The sequence below is a fragment of the Manacus candei genome, unplaced genomic scaffold, assembly GCF_025592945.1.
Source record: "Manacus candei isolate 608988 ecotype Guabito, Panama unplaced genomic scaffold, ASM2559294v1 h1tg000055l, whole genome shotgun sequence".
Classification (NCBI taxonomy): Eukaryota; Metazoa; Chordata; class Aves; order Passeriformes; family Pipridae; genus Manacus; species Manacus candei.
This window is the reverse complement of record NW_026138103.1, coordinates 1-19,832: the sequence shown is the minus strand read 5'-3', so window position 1 is coordinate 19,832 and position 19,832 is coordinate 1.

Below are 19,832 nucleotides of genomic sequence, written 5' to 3'. Positions count from 1 at the left end.
GATGTCACAGAGGAGGATGTGATGTCACAGAGGAGGATGTGCTGTCACAGAGGAGGATGTGATGTCATAGGGGAGCTGTGATGTCATAGAAGAGCGGTGATGTCACAGAGGAGGATTTGATGTCGCAGAGGAGGATGTGATGTCACAGGAGAGTTGTTAGGTCACAGAGGAGGATGTGATGTCACAGAGGTGGATGTGATTTCACAGAGGGACTATGATGTCACAGGGGAGAATGTGATGTCACAGGAGATCTGTGATGTCTCAGAGGATGATTTGATGTCATAAGAGACATGCGATGTCACAGCGGGGATATGATGTCACAGAGGAGGATTTGATGTCAAAGGGAACTGTGAAGTCACAGAGGAGGATGTGATGTCGCAGAGGAGGATGTGATGTCACAGGGAACTGTGAAGTCACAGAGGAGGGTGTGATATTATAGATTTGTGATGTCATAGAAGCGCTCTGACGTCACTGGGATGATGTGATGTCACAGAGGAGGATGTGATGTCACAGGAGAGCTGTGATGTCAGAGGGGAGGATGTGATGTCATAGAGGGGCTGTTATGTCACAGAGGAGAATGTGATGTCACAGGAGATCTGTGATTACACACAGGAGGATGTGACGTCACTGGTTTCTGTGATGTCACAGGGCGGGATGTGATGTCACAGAGGAGGATGCTAGCTCACGGTGGAGAATGTGATGGGATAGGAGACCTGTGATGTCACAGAGGAGGATGTGAAATCCCAGAGAAGGATGTGATGCCGCAGTAAGCATGTGATGTCACAGAGGAGGATGTGATGTCACAGGGCGGGATATGATGTCACAGAGGAGGATGCAAGCTCACAGAGGAGAATGTGATGTCATAGGAGACCTGTGATGTCACAGAGGAGGATGTGTTCTCACAGAGGAGGATGTGATGTCACAGAGGAGAATGTGATGTCATAGGTGAGCTGTTATGTCACAGAGGAGGATGTGAAATCACAGAGGAGGATGTGATGTCGCAGAGGACGATGTGATGTCACAGGTTGCTGTGATGTCTCAGGGCGGGATGTGATGTCACAGAGGAGGATGTGTTCTCACAGAGGAGGCTGTGATGTCACAGAGGAGGATGTGATGTCACAGGATATCTGTGATGTCACAGAGGAGGATGTGATGTCACAGAGGAGGATGTTATGTCACAGGTTTCTGTGATGTCTCAGGGCGGGATGTGATGTCACAGAGGAGGATGCCAGCTCACAGAGGAGAATGTGATGTCATAGGAGACCTGTGATGTCACAGAGGAGGATGTGTTCTCACAGAGGATGCTGTGATGTCACAGAGGAGGATGTGATGTCACAGGAGATCTGTGATTACACAGAGGAGGATGTGACGTCACTGGTTTCTGTGATGTCACAGGGCGGGATGTGATGTCACAGAGGAGGATGCAAGCTCACGGTGGAGAATGTGATGGGATAGGAGACCTGTGATGTCACAGAGTAGGATGTGAAATCACAGAGAAGGATGTGATGTCGCAGTAAGCATGTGACGTCACATAGGAGGATGTGATGTCACATAGGAGGATGTGATGTCACAGAGGAGGATGTGATGTCACAGGTTACTGTGATGTCACAGGGCGGGATGTGATGTCACATAGGAGGATGCAACCTCACAGAGGAGAATGTGATGTCATAGGAAACCTGTGATGTCACAGAGGAGGATGTGTTCTCACAGAGGAGCATGTGATGTCACAGAGGAGAATGTGATGTCATAGGAGAGAGGTTATGTCACAGAGGAGGATGTGAAATCACAGAGGAGGATGTGATGTCGCAGTAAGCATGTGATGTCACAGAGGAGGATGTGATGTCACAGAGGAGGATGTGATGTCACAGGTTGCTGTGACGTCTCAGGGCGGGATGTGATGTCACAGAGGAGGATGCCAGCTCACAGAGGAGAATGTGATGTCATAGGAGACCTGTGATGTCACAGAGGAGGATGTGTTCTCACAGAGGAGGCTGTGATGTCACAGAGGAGGATGTGATGTCACAGGAGATCTGTGATGTCAGAGAGGAGGATGTGCTGTCACAGGAAACATGCAATGTCCCAGAGGAGAATGTGATGCCCCAGAAAGAAGATTAAATGTCAGAGAGGAGGCTATGATGTCACAGGGGAGCTGTGATTTCATAGGTAAACTGTGATGTCACGAAGGAGGAGGTTATGTCATTGGAGAGACGCTGGGTCGCAGGGGGAATGTGATGTCACCGCGGAGGATGTGATGCCACGGGAGAGCTGTTATGTCACAGAGGAGGATGTGATGTCACAGAGGTAGATGTGATGTCACAGGGGAGAATGTGATGTCACAGGAGATCTGTGATGTCACAGAGGATGATTTGATGTCATAAGAGACATGCGAAGTCAAAAGAGAGGATAAGATGTCACAGAGGAGGATGTGATGTCAAAGGGAACTGTGAAGTCACAGAGGAGGATGTGATGTCACAGAGGAGGGTGTGATGTTATAGGAGATCTGTGATGTCATAGAAGAGCTCTGAGGTCACAGGGAGGATGTGATGTCACAGAGGAGGATGTGATGTCATAGGGGAGATGTGATGTCACAGAGGAGGATGCGATGTCACAGAGGAGGATGTGATGTCACAGGAGATCTGTGATGTCACAGAGGAGGATGTGATGTAATAGAGGGGCTATTATCTCACATGGGAGAATGCGATGTCACAGGGGATCTGTGATTTCACAGAGGAGGATGTGATGTCACAGGTTGCTGTGATGTCACAGGGTGGGATGTGATGTCACAGAGGATGATGCAAGCTCACAGAGGAGAATGTGATGTCATAGGAGACCTGTGATGTCATAGCGGAGGATGTGAATTCATAGAGGAGGATGTGATGTCGCAGTAAGCATGTGATGTCACCGATGAGGATGTGATGTCATAGGGGAGCTGTGATGTCACGGAGGAGGGTGTGATGTCGCAGAGGAGGATGTGATGTCACAGAGGTGCTGTGATGACACAGGGGAGAATGTGATGTCAGAGGAGATCTGTGATGTCACAGAGGAGGATGTGATGTCATAGGGGAGCTGTGATGTCATAGAACAGCTGTGACGTCACAGAGGAGGATGTGATGTCACAGAGGAGGATGTGATGTCACAGGGAACTGTGATGTCACAGAGGAGGGTGTGATGTTATAGGATATCTGTGATGTCATAGAAGAGCTCTGACGTCACAGGGAGGGTGTGATGTCACAGAGGAGGATGTGATGTCATAGGGGAACTGTGATGTCATAGAAGAGCTGTGATATCGCAGAGGAGGATGTGATGTCCTAGGGTTGAAGTGATGTCACAGAGGAGGATGTGATGTCACAGGAGAGCTGTGATATCACAGAGGAGGATGTGATGTCACAGAGGGGCTGTTATGTAATAGGGGAGCTGTGATGTCATAGGAGACCTGTGATGTCACAGAGGAGGATGTGATGTCACAGAGGAGGATGTGCTGTCACAGAGGAGGATGTGATGTCATAGGGGAGCTGTGATGTCATAGAAGGGCGGTGATGTCACAGAGGAGGATGTGATGTCACAGAGGAGGATGTGATGGCATAGGAGAGTTGTTATGTCACAGAGGAGGATGTGATGTCACAGGGATGATGTGATGTCGCAGAGGAGTATGTGATGTCAAAGGGAACTGTGAAGTCACAGAGGAGGATGTGATGTCAAAGGGAACTGTGAAGTCACAGAGGAGGATGTGATGTCGCAGAGGAGGGTGTTATGTCGTAGTAAGCATGTGACGTCACAGAGGAGGATGCGATGTCATAGGAGATCTGTGATGTCATAGAAGAGCTCTGACGTCACAGGGAGGATGTGATGTCACAGAGGAGGATGTGATGTCATAGGGGAGCTGTGATGTCATAGGAGAGCTGTGATATCACAGAGGAGGATGTGATGGCACAGAGGAGGATGTGATGTCACAGGAGAGCTGTGATGTCACAGAGGAGGATGTGATGTCACAGAGGGTCTGTTATGTCACAGGGGAGAATGTGACATCACAGGAGATCTGTGATGACAGAGGATGATTTGATGTCATAAGAGACTTGCGAAGTCAAAGAGGGGATATGATGTCACAGAGGAGGATGTGATGTCAAAGGGAACTGTTATGTCACAGAGGAGGATGTGATGTCGCAGAGGAGGATAGGATGTCACAGAGGAGGATGTGATGTCATAGAGGAGTATGTGAAGTCACAGGAAGCATGTGATGTCACAGGAAGGATGTGATATCACAGGAGAACTGTGATGTCATAGGAGAGCTGTTATGTCACAGAGGAGGATGTGATATCACAGGGATGATGTGATGTCGCAGAGGAGTATGTGAAGTCACAGGAAGCATGTGATGTCACAGGGAGGATGTGATGTCGCAGGGGAACTGTGATGTCATAGGAGAGCGGTGATGTCACAGAGGGGATGTGATGTCACAGAGGTGGATGTGGATGCGATGTCACAGAGGTGGATGTGATGTCATAGAAGACGTGCGATGTCACAGAGGGGATGTGATTACACAGCGGAGGGTGCGATGTCACAGGGAGGATATGGTGTAATAGGAGACATGTGATGACACAGAGGAGGATGTGACGTCACTGGGAGTTTTGATGTCACAGGGGAGGATGTGATGTTACAGAGGAGGATGTGATGTCACATGGGAGCTGTGAAGTAACGGGGAAGATGTGATGCCACAGATGAGGATATGATGTCCCAGGTCGCTGTGAAGTCACAGGGCGGGATGTGATGTCACAGAGGAGGATGCAAGCTCACAGAGGAGAATCTGATGTCATCGGAGACCTGTGAATGTCACAGAGGAGGATGTGATATCACAGAGGAGGATGTGATGTCGCAGTAAGCATGTGATATCACCGGGCGGGATGTGATGTCACAGAGGAGGATGTGATGTCACAGAGGGGCTGTGATGTAATAGGGGAGCTGTGATGTCATAGGAGACCTGTGATGTCACAGAGGAGGATGTGATGTCACAGAGGAGGATGTGCTGTCACAGAGGAGGATGTGATGTCATAGGGGAGCTGTGATGTCATAGAAGAGCGGTGATGTCACAGAGGAGGATTTGATGTCGCAGAGGAGGATGTGATGTCACAGGAGAGTTGTTAGGTCACAGAGGAGGATGTGATGTCACAGAGGTGGATGTGATTTCACAGAGGGACTATGATGTCACAGGGGAGAATGTGATGTCACAGGAGATCTGTGATGTCTCAGAGGATGATTTGATGTCATAAGAGACATGCGATGTCACAGCGGGGATATGATGTCACAGAGGAGGATTTGATGTCAAAGGGAACTGTGAAGTCACAGAGGAGGATGTGATGTCGCAGAGGAGGATGTGATGTCACAGGGAACTGTGAAGTCACAGAGGAGGGTGTGATATTATAGATTTGTGATGTCATAGAAGCGCTCTGACGTCACTGGGATGATGTGATGTCACAGAGGAGGATGTGATGTCACAGGAGAGCTGTGATGTCAGAGGGGAGGATGTGATGTCATAGAGGGGCTGTTATGTCACAGAGGAGAATGTGATGTCACAGGAGATCTGTGATTACACACAGGAGGATGTGACGTCACTGGTTTCTGTGATGTCACAGGGCGGGATGTGATGTCACAGAGGAGGATGCTAGCTCACGGTGGAGAATGTGATGGGATAGGAGACCTGTGATGTCACAGAGGAGGATGTGAAATCCCAGAGAAGGATGTGATGCCGCAGTAAGCATGTGATGTCACAGAGGAGGATGTGATGTCACAGGGCGGGATATGATGTCACAGAGGAGGATGCAAGCTCACAGAGGAGAATGTGATGTCATAGGAGACCTGTGATGTCACAGAGGAGGATGTGTTCTCACAGAGGAGGATGTGATGTCACAGAGGAGAATGTGATGTCATAGGTGAGCTGTTATGTCACAGAGGAGGATGTGAAATCACAGAGGAGGATGTGATGTCGCAGAGGACGATGTGATGTCACAGGTTGCTGTGATGTCTCAGGGCGGGATGTGATGTCACAGAGGAGGATGTGTTCTCACAGAGGAGGCTGTGATGTCACAGAGGAGGATGTGATGTCACAGGATATCTGTGATGTCACAGAGGAGGATGTGATGTCACAGAGGAGGATGTGATGTCACAGGTTTCTGTGATGTCTCAGGGCGGGATGTGATGTCACAGAGGAGGATGCCAGCTCACAGAGGAGAATGTGATGTCATAGGAGACCTGTGATGTCACAGAGGAGGATGTGTTCTCACAGAGGATGCTGTGATGTCACAGAGGAGGATGTGATGTCACAGGAGATCTGTGATTACACAGAGGAGGATGTGACGTCACTGGTTTCTGTGATGTCACAGGGCGGGATGTGATGTCACAGAGGAGGATGCAAGCTCACGGTGGAGAATGTGATGGGATAGGAGACCTGTGATGTCACAGAGTAGGATGTGAAATCACAGAGAAGGATGTGATGTCGCAGTAAGCATGTGACGTCACATAGGAGGATGTGATGTCACAGAGGAGGATGTGATGTCACAGAGGAGGATGTGATGTCACAGGTTACTGTGATGTCACAGGGCGGGATGTGATGTCACATAGGAGGATGCAACCTCACAGAGGAGAATGTGATGTCATAGGAAACCTGTGATGTCACAGAGGAGGATGTGTTCTCACAGAGGAGCATGTGATGTCACAGAGGAGAATGTGATGTCATAGGAGAGAGGTTATGTCACAGAGGAGGATGTGAAATCACAGAGGAGGATGTGATGTCGCAGTAAGCATGTGATGTCACAGAGGAGGATGTGATGTCACAGAGGAGGATGTGATGTCACAGGTTGCTGTGACGTCTCAGGGCGGGATGTGATGTCACAGAGGAGGATGCCAGCTCACAGAGGAGAATGTGATGTCATAGGAGACCTGTGATGTCACAGAGGAGGATGTGTTCTCACAGAGGAGGCTGTGATGTCACAGAGGAGGATGTGATGTCACAGGAGATCTGTGATGTCAGAGAGGAGGATGTGCTGTCACAGGAAACATGCAATGTCCCAGAGGAGAATGTGATGCCCCAGAAAGAAGATTAAATGTCAGAGAGGAGGCTATGATGTCACAGGGGAGCTGTGATTTCATAGGTAAACTGTGATGTCACGAAGGAGGAGGTTATGTCATTGGAGAGACGCTGGGTCGCAGGGGGAATGTGATGTCACCGCGGAGGATGTGATGCCACGGGAGAGCTGTTATGTCACAGAGGAGGATGTGATGTCACAGAGGTAGATGTGATGTCACAGGGGAGAATGTGATGTCACAGGAGATCTGTGATGTCACAGAGGATGATTTGATGTCATAAGAGACATGCGAAGTCAAAAGAGAGGATAAGATGTCACAGAGGAGGATGTGATGTCAAAGGGAACTGTGAAGTCACAGAGGAGGATGTGATGTCACAGAGGAGGGTGTGATGTTATAGGAGATCTGTGATGTCATAGAAGAGCTCTGAGGTCACAGGGAGGATGTGATGTCACAGAGGAGGATGTGATGTCATAGGGGAGATGTGATGTCACAGAGGAGGATGCGATGTCACAGAGGAGGATGTGATGTCACAGGAGATCTGTGATGTCACAGAGGAGGATGTGATGTAATAGAGGGGCTATTATCTCACATGGGAGAATGCGATGTCACAGGGGATCTGTGATTTCACAGAGGAGGATGTGATGTCACAGGTTGCTGTGATGTCACAGGGTGGGATGTGATGTCACAGAGGATGATGCAAGCTCACAGAGGAGAATGTGATGTCATAGGAGACCTGTGATGTCATAGCGGAGGATGTGAATTCATAGAGGAGGATGTGATGTCGCAGTAAGCATGTGATGTCACCGATGAGGATGTGATGTCATAGGGGAGCTGTGATGTCACGGAGGAGGATGTGATGTCGCAGAGGAGGATGTGATGTCACAGAGGTGCTGTGATGACACAGGGGAGAATGTGATGTCAGAGGAGATCTGTGATGTCACAGAGGAGGATGTGATGTCATAGGGGAGCTGTGATGTCATAGAACAGCTGTGACGTCACAGAGGAGGATGTGATGTCACAGAGGAGGATGTGATGTCACAGGGAACTGTGATGTCACAGAGGAGGGTGTGATGTTATAGGATATCTGTGATGTCATAGAAGAGCTCTGACGTCACAGGGAGGGTGTGATGTCACAGAGGAGGATGTGATGTCATAGGGGAACTGTGATGTCATAGAAGAGCTGTGATATCGGAGAGGAGGATGTGATGTCCTAGGGTTGAAGTGATGTCACAGAGGAGGATGTGATGTCACAGGAGAGCTCTGATATCACAGAGGAGGATGTGATGTCACAGAGGGGCTGTTATGTAATAGGGGAGCTGTGATGTCATAGAAGAGCTGTGATATCGCAGAGGAGGATGTGATGTCACAGAGGAGGATGTGATGTCACAGAGGAGGATGTGATGGCATAGGAGAGTTGTTATGTAACAGAGGAGGATGTGATGTCACAGGGATGATGTGATGTCGCAGAGGAGTATGTGATGTCAAAGGGAACTGTGAAGTCACAGAGGAGGATGTGATGTCAAAGGGAACTGTGAAGTCACAGAGGAGGATGTGATGTCGCAGAGGAGGGTGTTATGTCGTAGTAAGCATGTGGCGTCACAGAGGAGGATGCGATGTCATAGGAGATCTGTGATGTCATAGAAGAGCTCTGACGTCACAGGGAGGATGTGAATTCACAGAGGAGGATGTGATGTCATAGGGGAGCTGTGATGTCATAGGAGAGCTGTGATATCACAGAGGAGGATGTGATGGCACAGAGGAAGATGTGATGTCACAGGAGAGCTGTGATGTCACAGAGGAGGATGTGATGTCACAGAGGGTCTGTTATGTCACAGGGGAGAATGTGACATCACAGGAGATCTGTGATGACAGAGGATGATTTGATGTCATAAGAGACATGCGAAGTCAAAGAGGGGATATGATGTCACAGAGGAGGATGTGATGTCAAAGGGAACTGTTATGTCACAGAGGAGGATGTGATGTCGCAGAGGAGGATAGGATGTCACAGAGGAGGATGTGATGTCATAGAGGAGTATGTGAAGTCACAGGAAGCATGTGATGTCACAGGAAGGATGTGATATCACAGGAGAACTGTGATGTCATAGGAGAGCTGTTATGTCACAGAGGAGGATGTGATATCACAGGGATGATGTGATGTCGCAGAGGAGTATGTGAAGTCACAGGAAGCATGTGATGTCACAGGGAGGATGTGATGTCGCAGGGGAACTGTGATGTCATAGGAGAGCGGTGATGTCACAGAGGGGATGTGATGTCACAGAGGTGGATGTGGATGCGATGTCACAGAGGTGGATGTGATGTCATAGAAGACGTGCGATGTCACAGAGGGGATGTGATTACACAGCGGAGGGTGCGATGTCACAGGGAGGATATGGTGTAATAGGAGACATGTGATGACACAGAGGAGGATGTGACGTCACTGGGAGTTTTGATGTCACAGGGGAGGATGTGATGTTAGAGAGGAGGATGTGATGTCACATGGGAGCTGTGAAGTAACGGGGAAGATGTGATGCCACAGATGAGGATATGATGTCCCAGGTCGCTGTGAAGTCACAGGGCGGGATGTGATGTCACAGAGGAGGATGCAAGCTCACAGAGGAGAATCTGATGTCATCGGAGACCTGTGAATGTCACAGAGGAGGATGTGATATCACAGAGGAGGATGTGATGTCGCAGTAAGCATGTGATATCACCGGGCGGGATGTAATGTCACAGAGGAGGATGTGATGTCACAGAGGGGCTGTGATGTAATAGGGGAGCTGTGATGTCATAGGAGACCTGTGATGTCACAGAGGAGGATGTGATGTCACAGAGGAGGATGTGCTGTCACAGAGGAGGATGTGATGTCATAGGGGAGCTGTGATGTCATAGAAGAGCGGTGATGTCACAGAGGAGGATTTGATGTCGCAGAGGAGGATGTGATGTCACAGGAGAGTTGTTAGGTCACAGAGGAGGATGTGATGTCACAGAGGTGGATGTGATTTCACAGAGGGACTATGATGTCACAGGGGAGAATGTGATGTCACAGGAGATCTGTGATGTCTCAGAGGATGATTTGATGTCATAAGAGACATGCGATGTCACAGCGGGGATATGATGTCACAGAGGAGGATTTGATGTCAAAGGGAACTGTGAAGTCACAGAGGAGGATGTGATGTCGCAGAGGAGGATGTGATGTCACAGGGAACTGTGAAGTCACAGAGGAGGGTGTGATATTATAGATTTGTGATGTCATAGAAGCGCTCTGACGTCACTGGGATGATGTGATGTCACAGAGGAGGATGTGATGTCACAGGAGAGCTGTGATGTCAGAGGGGAGGATGTGATGTCATAGAGGGGCTGTTATGTCACAGAGGAGAATGTGATGTCACAGGAGATCTGTGATTACACACAGGAGGATGTGACGTCACTGGTTTCTGTGATGTCACAGGGCGGGATGTGATGTCACAGAGGAGGATGCTAGCTCACGGTGGAGAATGTGATGGGATAGGAGACCTGTGATGTCACAGAGGAGGATGTGAAATCCCAGAGAAGGATGTGATGCCGCAGTAAGCATGTGATGTCACAGAGGAGGATGTGATGTCACAGGGCGGGATATGATGTCACAGAGGAGGATGCAAGCTCACAGAGGAGAATGTGATGTCATAGGAGACCTGTGATGTCACAGAGGAGGATGTGTTCTCACAGAGGAGGATGTGATGTCACAGAGGAGAATGTGATGTCATAGGTGAGCTGTTATGTCACAGAGGAGGATGTGAAATCACAGAGGAGGATGTGATGTCGCAGAGGACGATGTGATGTCACAGGTTGCTGTGATGTCTCAGGGCGGGATGTGATGTCACAGAGGAGGATGTGTTCTCACAGAGGAGGCTGTGATGTCACAGAGGAGGATGTGATGTCACAGGATATCTGTGATGTCACAGAGGAGGATGTGATGTCACAGAGGAGGATGTGATGTCACAGGTTTCTGTGATGTCTCAGGGCGGGATGTGATGTCACAGAGGAGGATGCCAGCTCACAGAGGAGAATGTGATGTCATAGGAGACCTGTGATGTCACAGAGGAGGATGTGTTCTCACAGAGGATGCTGTGATGTCACAGAGGAGGATGTGATGTCACAGGAGATCTGTGATTACACAGAGGAGGATGTGACGTCACTGGTTTCTGTGATGTCACAGGGCGGGATGTGATGTCACAGAGGAGGATGCAAGCTCACGGTGGAGAATGTGATGGGATAGGAGACCTGTGATGTCACAGAGTAGGATGTGAAATCACAGAGAAGGATGTGATGTCGCAGTAAGCATGTGACGTCACATAGGAGGATGTGATGTCACAGAGGAGGATGTGATGTCACAGAGGAGGATGTGATGTCACAGGTTACTGTGATGTCACAGGGCGGGATGTGATGTCACATAGGAGGATGCAACCTCACAGAGGAGAATGTGATGTCATAGGAAACCTGTGATGTCACAGAGGAGGATGTGTTCTCACAGAGGAGCATGTGATGTCACAGAGGAGAATGTGATGTCATAGGAGAGAGGTTATGTCACAGAGGAGGATGTGAAATCACAGAGGAGGATGTGATGTCGCAGTAAGCATGTGATGTCACAGAGGAGGATGTGATGTCACAGAGGAGGATGTGATGTCACAGGTTGCTGTGACGTCTCAGGGCGGGATGTGATGTCACAGAGGAGGATGCCAGCTCACAGAGGAGAATGTGATGTCATAGGAGACCTGTGATGTCACAGAGGAGGATGTGTTCTCACAGAGGAGGCTGTGATGTCACAGAGGAGGATGTGATGTCACAGGAGATCTGTGATGTCAGAGAGGAGGATGTGCTGTCACAGGAAACATGCAATGTCCCAGAGGAGAATGTGATGCCCCAGAAAGAAGATTAAATGTCAGAGAGGAGGCTATGATGTCACAGGGGAGCTGTGATTTCATAGGTAAACTGTGATGTCACGAAGGAGGAGGTTATGTCATTGGAGAGACGCTGGGTCGCAGGGGGAATGTGATGTCACCGCGGAGGATGTGATGCCACGGGAGAGCTGTTATGTCACAGAGGAGGATGTGATGTCACAGAGGTAGATGTGATGTCACAGGGGAGAATGTGATGTCACAGGAGATCTGTGATGTCACAGAGGATGATTTGATGTCATAAGAGACATGCGAAGTCAAAAGAGAGGATAAGATGTCACAGAGGAGGATGTGATGTCAAAGGGAACTGTGAAGTCACAGAGGAGGATGTGATGTCACAGAGGAGGGTGTGATGTTATAGGAGATCTGTGATGTCATAGAAGAGCTCTGAGGTCACAGGGAGGATGTGATGTCACAGAGGAGGATGTGATGTCATAGGGGAGATGTGATGTCACAGAGGAGGATGCGATGTCACAGAGGAGGATGTGATGTCACAGGAGATCTGTGATGTCACAGAGGAGGATGTGATGTAATAGAGGGGCTATTATCTCACATGGGAGAATGCGATGTCACAGGGGATCTGTGATTTCACAGAGGAGGATGTGATGTCACAGGTTGCTGTGATGTCACAGGGTGGGATGTGATGTCACAGAGGATGATGCAAGCTCACAGAGGAGAATGTGATGTCATAGGAGACCTGTGATGTCATAGCGGAGGATGTGAATTCATAGAGGAGGATGTGATGTCGCAGTAAGCATGTGATGTCACCGATGAGGATGTGATGTCATAGGGGAGCTGTGATGTCACGGAGGAGGGTGTGATGTCGCAGAGGAGGATGTGATGTCACAGAGGTGCTGTGATGACACAGGGGAGAATGTGATGTCAGAGGAGATCTGTGATGTCACAGAGGAGGATGTGATGTCATAGGGGAGCTGTGATGTCATAGAACAGCTGTGACGTCACAGAGGAGGATGTGATGTCACAGAGGAGGATGTGATGTCACAGGGAACTGTGATGTCACAGAGGAGGGTGTGATGTTATAGGATATCTGTGATGTCATAGAAGAGCTCTGACGTCACAGGGAGGGTGTGATGTCACAGAGGAGGATGTGATGTCATAGGGGAACTGTGATGTCATAGAAGAGCTGTGATATCGCAGAGGAGGATGTGATGTCCTAGGGTTGAAGTGATGTCACAGAGGAGGATGTGATGTCACAGGAGAGCTGTGATATCACAGAGGAGGATGTGATGTCACAGAGGGGCTGTTATGTAATAGGGGAGCTGTGATGTCATAGGAGACCTGTGATGTCACAGAGGAGGATGTGATGTCACAGAGGAGGATGTGCTGTCACAGAGGAGGATGTGATGTCATAGGGGAGCTGTGATGTCATAGAAGGGCGGTGATGTCACAGAGGAGGATGTGATGTCACAGAGGAGGATGTGATGGCATAGGAGAGTTGTTATGTCACAGAGGAGGATGTGATGTCACAGGGATGATGTGATGTCGCAGAGGAGTATGTGATGTCAAAGGGAACTGTGAAGTCACAGAGGAGGATGTGATGTCAAAGGGAACTGTGAAGTCACAGAGGAGGATGTGATGTCGCAGAGGAGGGTGTTATGTCGTAGTAAGCATGTGACGTCACAGAGGAGGATGCGATGTCATAGGAGATCTGTGATGTCATAGAAGAGCTCTGACGTCACAGGGAGGATGTGATGTCACAGAGGAGGATGTGATGTCATAGGGGAGCTGTGATGTCATAGGAGAGCTGTGATATCACAGAGGAGGATGTGATGGCACAGAGGAGGATGTGATGTCACAGGAGAGCTGTGATGTCACAGAGGAGGATGTGATGTCACAGAGGGTCTGTTATGTCACAGGGGAGAATGTGACATCACAGGAGATCTGTGATGACAGAGGATGATTTGATGTCATAAGAGACATGCGAAGTCAAAGAGGGGATATGATGTCACAGAGGAGGATGTGATGTCAAAGGGAACTGTTATGTCACAGAGGAGGATGTGATGTCGCAGAGGAGGATAGGATGTCACAGAGGAGGATGTGATGTCATAGAGGAGTATGTGAAGTCACAGGAAGCATGTGATGTCACAGGAAGGATGTGATATCACAGGAGAACTGTGATGTCATAGGAGAGCTGTTATGTCACAGAGGAGGATGTGATATCACAGGGATGATGTGATGTCGCAGAGGAGTATGTGAAGTCACAGGAAGCATGTGATGTCACAGGGAGGATGTGATGTCGCAGGGGAACTGTGATGTCATAGGAGAGCGGTGATGTCACAGAGGGGATGTGATGTCACAGAGGTGGATGTGGATGCGATGTCACAGAGGTGGATGTGATGTCATAGAAGACGTGCGATGTCACAGAGGGGATGTGATTACACAGCGGAGGGTGCGATGTCACAGGGAGGATATGGTGTAATAGGAGACATGTGATGACACAGAGGAGGATGTGACGTCACTGGGAGTTTTGATGTCACAGGGGAGGATGTGATGTTACAGAGGAGGATGTGATGTCACATGGGAGCTGTGAAGTAACGGGGAAGATGTGATGCCACAGATGAGGATATGATGTCCCAGGTCGCTGTGAAGTCACAGGGCGGGATGTGATGTCACAGAGGAGGATGCAAGCTCACAGAGGAGAATCTGATGTCATCGGAGACCTGTGAATGTCACAGAGGAGGATGTGATATCACAGAGGAGGATGTGATGTCGCAGTAAGCATGTGATATCACCGGGCGGGATGTGATGTCACAGAGGAGGATGTGATGTCACAGAGGGGCTGTGATGTAATAGGGGAGCTGTGATGTCATAGGAGACCTGTGATGTCACAGAGGAGGATGTGATGTCACAGAGGAGGATGTGCTGTCACAGAGGAGGATGTGATGTCATAGGGGAGCTGTGATGTCATAGAAGAGCGGTGATGTCACAGAGGAGGATTTGATGTCGCAGAGGAGGATGTGATGTCACAGGAGAGTTGTTAGGTCACAGAGGAGGATGTGATGTCACAGAGGTGGATGTGATTTCACAGAGGGACTATGATGTCACAGGGGAGAATGTGATGTCACAGGAGATCTGTGATGTCTCAGAGGATGATTTGATGTCATAAGAGACATGCGATGTCACAGCGGGGATATGATGTCACAGAGGAGGATTTGATGTCAAAGGGAACTGTGAAGTCACAGAGGAGGATGTGATGTCGCAGAGGAGGATGTGATGTCACAGGGAACTGTGAAGTCACAGAGGAGGGTGTGATATTATAGATTTGTGATGTCATAGAAGCGCTCTGACGTCACTGGGATGATGTGATGTCACAGAGGAGAATGTGATGTCACAGGAGAGCTGTGATGTCAGAGGGGAGGATGTGATGTCATAGAGGGGCTGTTATGTCACAGAGGAGAATGTGATGTCACAGGAGATCTGTGATTACACACAGGAGGATGTGACGTCACTGGTTTCTGTGATGTCACAGGGCGGGATGTGATGTCACAGAGGAGGATGCTAGCTCACGGTGGAGAATGTGATGGGATAGGAGACCTGTGATGTCACAGAGGAGGATGTGAAATCCCAGAGAAGGATGTGATGCCGCAGTAAGCATGTGATGTCACAGAGGAGGATGTGATGTCACAGGGCGGGATATGATGTCACAGAGGAGGATGCAAGCTCACAGAGGAGAATGTGATGTCATAGGAGACCTGTGATGTCACAGAGGAGGATGTGTTCTCACAGAGGAGGATGTGATGTCACAGAGGAGAATGTGATGTCATAGGTGAGCTGTTATGTCACAGAGGAGGATGTGAAATCACAGAGGAGGATGTGATGTCGCAGAGGACGATGTGATGTCACAGGTTGCTGTGATGTCTCAGGGCGGGATGTGATGTCACAGAGGAGGATGTGTTCTCACAGAGGAGGCTGTGATGTCACAGAGGAGGATGTGATGTCACAGGATATCTGTGATGTCACAGAGGAGGATGTGATGTCACAGAGGAGGATGTGATGTCACAGGTTTCTGTGATGTCTCAGGGCGGGATGTGATGTCACAGAGGAGGATGCCAGCTCACAGAGGAGAATGTGATGTCATAGGAGACCTGTGATGTCACAGAGGAGGATGTGTTCTCACAGAGGATGCTGTGATGTCACAGAGGAGGATGTGATGTCACAGGAGATCTGTGATTACACAGAGGAGGATGTGACGTCACTGGTTTCTGTGATGTCACAGGGCGGGATGTGATGTCACAGAGGAGGATGCAAGCTCACGGTGGAGAATGTGATGGGATAGGAGACCTGTGATGTCACAGAGTAGGATGTGAAATCACAGAGAAGGATGTGATGTCGCAGTAAGCATGTGACGTCACATAGGAGGATGTGATGTCACAGAGGAGGATGTGATGTCACAGAGGAGGATGTGATGTCACAGGTTACTGTGATGTCACAGGGCGGGATGTGATGTCACATAGGAGGATGCAACCTCACAGAGGAGAATGTGATGTCATAGGAAACCTGTGATGTCACAGAGGAGGATGTGTTCTCACAGAGGAGCATGTGATGTCACAGAGGAGAATGTGATGTCATAGGAGAGAGGTTATGTCACAGAGGAGGATGTGAAATCACAGAGGAGGATGTGATGTCGCAGTAAGCATGTGATGTCACAGAGGAGGATGTGATGTCACAGAGGAGGATGTGATGTCACAGGTTGCTGTGACGTCTCAGGGCGGGATGTGATGTCACAGAGGAGGATGCCAGCTCACAGAGGAGAATGTGATGTCATAGGAGACCTGTGATGTCACAGAGGAGGATGTGTTCTCACAGAGGAGGCTGTGATGTCACAGAGGAGGATGTGATGTCACAGGAGATCTGTGATGTCAGAGAGGAGGATGTGCTGTCACAGGAAACATGCAATGTCCCAGAGGAGAATGTGATGCCCCAGAAAGAAGATTAAATGTCAGAGAGGAGGCTATGATGTCACAGGGGAGCTGTGATTTCATAGGTAAACTGTGATGTCACGAAGGAGGAGGTTATGTCATTGGAGAGACGCTGGGTCGCAGGGGGAATGTGATGTCACCGCGGAGGATGTGATGCCACGGGAGAGCTGTTATGTCACAGAGGAGGATGTGATGTCACAGAGGTAGATGTGATGTCACAGGGGAGAATGTGATGTCACAGGAGATCTGTGATGTCACAGAGGATGATTTGATGTCATAAGAGACATGCGAAGTCAAAAGAGAGGATAAGATGTCACAGAGGAGGATGTGATGTCAAAGGGAACTGTGAAGTCACAGAGGAGGATGTGATGTCACAGAGGAGGGTGTGATGTTATAGGAGATCTGTGATGTCATAGAAGAGCTCTGAGGTCACAGGGAGGATGTGATGTCACAGAGGAGGATGTGATGTCATAGGGGAGATGTGATGTCACAGAGGAGGATGCGATGTCACAGAGGAGGATGTGATGTCACAGGAGATCTGTGATGTCACAGAGGAGGATGTGATGTAATAGAGGGGCTATTATCTCACATGGGAGAATGCGATGTCACAGGGGATCTGTGATTTCACAGAGGAGGATGTGATGTCACAGGTTGCTGTGATGTCACAGGGTGGGATGTGATGTCACAGAGGATGATGCAAGCTCACAGAGGAGAATGTGATGTCATAGGAGACCTGTGATGTCATAGCGGAGGATGTGAATTCATAGAGGAGGATGTGATGTCGCAGTAAGCATGTGATGTCACCGATGAGGATGTGATGTCATAGGGGAGCTGTGATGTCACGGAGGAGGGTGTGATGTCGCAGAGGAGGATGTGATGTCACAGAGGTGCTGTGATGACACAGGGGAGAATGTGATGTCAGAGGAGATCTGTGATGTCACAGAGGAGGATGTGATGTCATAGGGGAGCTGTGATGTCATAGAACAGCTGTGACGTCACAGAGGAGGATGTGATGTCACAGAGGAGGATGTGATGTCACAGGGAACTGTGATGTCACAGAGGAGGGTGTGATGTTATAGGATATCTGTGATGTCATAGAAGAGCTCTGACGTCACAGGGAGGGTGTGATGTCACAGAGGAGGATGTGATGTCATAGGGGAACTGTGATGTCATAGAAGAGCTGTGATATCGCAGAGGAGGATGTGATGTCCTAGGGTTGAAGTGATGTCACAGAGGAGGATGTGATGTCACAGGAGAGCTGTGATATCACAGAGGAGGATGTGATGTCACAGAGGGGCTGTTATGTAATAGGGGAGCTGTGATGTCATAGGAGACCTGTGATGTCACAGAGGAGGATGTGATGTCACAGAGGAGGATGTGCTGTCACAGAGGAGGATGTGATGTCATAGGGGAGCTGTGATGTCATAGAAGGGCGGTGATGTCACAGAGGAGGATGTGATGTCACAGAGGAGGATGTGATGGCATAGGAGAGTTGTTATGTCACAGAGGAGGATGTGATGTCACAGGGATGATGTGATGTCGCAGAGGAGTATGTGATGTCAAAGGGAACTGTGAAGTCACAGAGGAGGATGTGATGTCAAAGGGAACTGTGAAGTCACAGAGGAGGATGTGATGTCGCAGAGGAGGGTGTTATGTCGTAGTAAGCATGTGGCGTCACAGAGGAGGATGCGATGTCATAGGAGATCTGTGATGTCATAGAAGAGCTCTGACGTCACAGGGAGGATGTGAATTCACAGAGGAGGATGTGATGTCATAGGGGAGCTGTGATGTCATAGGAGAGCTGTGATATCACAGAGGAGGATGTGATGGCACAGAGGAGGATGTGATGTCACAGGAGAGCTGTGATGTCACAGAGGAGGATGTGATGTCACAGAGGGTCTGTTATGTCACAAGGGAGAATGTGACATCACAGGAGATCTGTGATGACAGAGGATGATTTGATGTCATAAGAGACATGCGAAGTCAAAGAGGGGATATGATGTCACAGAGGAGGATGTGATGTCAAAGGGAACTGTTATGTCACAGAGGAGGATGTGATGTCGCAGAGGAGGATAGGATGTCACAGAGGAGGATGTGATGTCATAGAGGAGTATGTGAAGTCACAGGAAGCATGTGATGTCACAGGAAGGATGTGATATCACAGGAGAACTGTGATGTCATAGGAGAGCTGTTATGTCACAGAGGAGGATGTGATATCACAGGGATGATGTGATGTCGCAGAGGAGTATGTGAAGTCACAGGAAGCATGTGATGTCACAGGGAGGATGTGATGTCGCAGGGGAACTGTGATGTCATAGGAGAGCGGTGATGTCACAGAGGGGATGTGATGTCACAGAGGTGGATGTGGATGCGATGTCACAGAGGTGGATGTGATGTCATAGAAGACGTGCGATGTCACAGAGGGGATGTGATTACACAGCGGAGGGTGCGATGTCACAGGGAGGATATGGTGTAATAGGAGACATGTGATGACACAGAGGAGGATGTGACGTCACTGGGAGTTTTGATGTCACAGGGGAGGATGTGATGTTACAGAGGAGGATGTGATGTCACATGGGAGCTGTGAAGTAACGGGGAAGATGTGATGCCACAGATGAGGATATGATGTCCCAGGTCGCTGTGAAGTCACAGGGCGGGATGTGATGTCACAGAGGAGGATGCAAGCTCACAGAGGAGAATCTGATGTCATCGGAGACCTGTGAATGTCACAGAGGAGGATGTGATATCACAGAGGAGGATGTGATGTCGCAGTAAGCATGTGATATCACCGGGCGGGATGTGATGTCACAGAGGAGGATGTGATGTCACAGAGGGGCTGTGATGTAATAGGGGAGCTGTGATGTCATAGGAGACCTGTGATGTC